The 988-nt window shown below is 58.0% G+C and overlaps 1 pseudogene; it reads right to left on the bottom strand.

The window, feature by feature from the left end:
* The window catches only part of LOC102261292, a 3,420-nt pseudogene extending 2,730 nt beyond the window's left edge, over positions 1–690 (bottom strand).
* Between the last annotated feature and the right edge of the window lie 298 nt (positions 691–988).

Genomic DNA, 988 nt, shown 5'->3' with positions numbered 1-988 from the left:
CAGTTGCTGGGCATGTGCACTTGAGCCTCGTCAGTTGCTGGGCATGCGCACTTGAGCCGTGTCAGTTGCTGCGCATGCACCTTGCTGCCAGCATCCTGGGAGGAGAAGGAAGGAGAGGCGGCCGTGTTCCTGCGTCACATCCTTTCTCCCATTGAGACTGAACTGGTGGGTGCAGAGAGCAGCGCCTCCAGGACTCTAGTGAGCATGGGAGAGTGGGAGGAGGAGCCCGGGCTTGGTAGGGGCGGGGTGCAGGTGCTGTGGCCTCCTACGGGGAGGGCAGGAGGTCAGGGCCTTTCTCCTCTCAGGCATCATGGCCGCCGGGGCCCTGGGAGTCCCGCGTGACCTGGACAAGGAGGGTGGTGGGCCCGGGAGGACAGGGGTCAGTAAAGAGTCTGGGTCCTTTGAGCAGGAACACAGAATCCAGAGTCGGCCTTGGGGCCCTGGGCAGGGGGTGGGGCGGCGGTAAAGGAAGGGCCTAGAAAGGGGAAGGCCCAGGGACCGCAGCCGCGCCCTGGGGTTTGCAGTGAGCCGAGCAGAGGCCAAGGGAGAGGCGGCACCCCCGCTGGCCAGCTCTGCCTCCGTGCCCACAGCACAGGCAGCCTGCAGAGCCTGGGGCCTGTCTGTGGTCCAGCTGAGCTCTATTTAAGGGGAAATGGGCCTCTTCACCGGGAGGGCGGCAAGAGCAACCATCTCGCAAGTGTCTCTCAAGCAGCATTTTTCCTAAATGTCTTCATACCGGGGATCCAGCTGTGAGAGCAGTCCTTGCCTTTGTCACCCACTTGAGGGGATGACCCTGCCAGAGGGTCATGACATGATGTCTTCGCAAGCCCATGTGCTTGGTATAACCAGAAAGCCCGCGCACATATTTTTAAAGTACTTTCACAGTTAAAATAAAAGAAAGAAATCATTTAGCCAAGAAAGTGGTGTAGCTATTCTTTTATACATTATCCTAAACCAAAATGTTCTACTTTCAGTGTGAAATATGAGT

Source organism: Myotis brandtii, unplaced genomic scaffold (assembly GCF_000412655.1).
Source record: "Myotis brandtii unplaced genomic scaffold, ASM41265v1 scaffold297, whole genome shotgun sequence".
NCBI classification, from domain to species: domain Eukaryota; kingdom Metazoa; phylum Chordata; class Mammalia; order Chiroptera; family Vespertilionidae; genus Myotis; species Myotis brandtii.
This window is presented reverse-complemented; position numbering and strand designations above follow the sequence as displayed.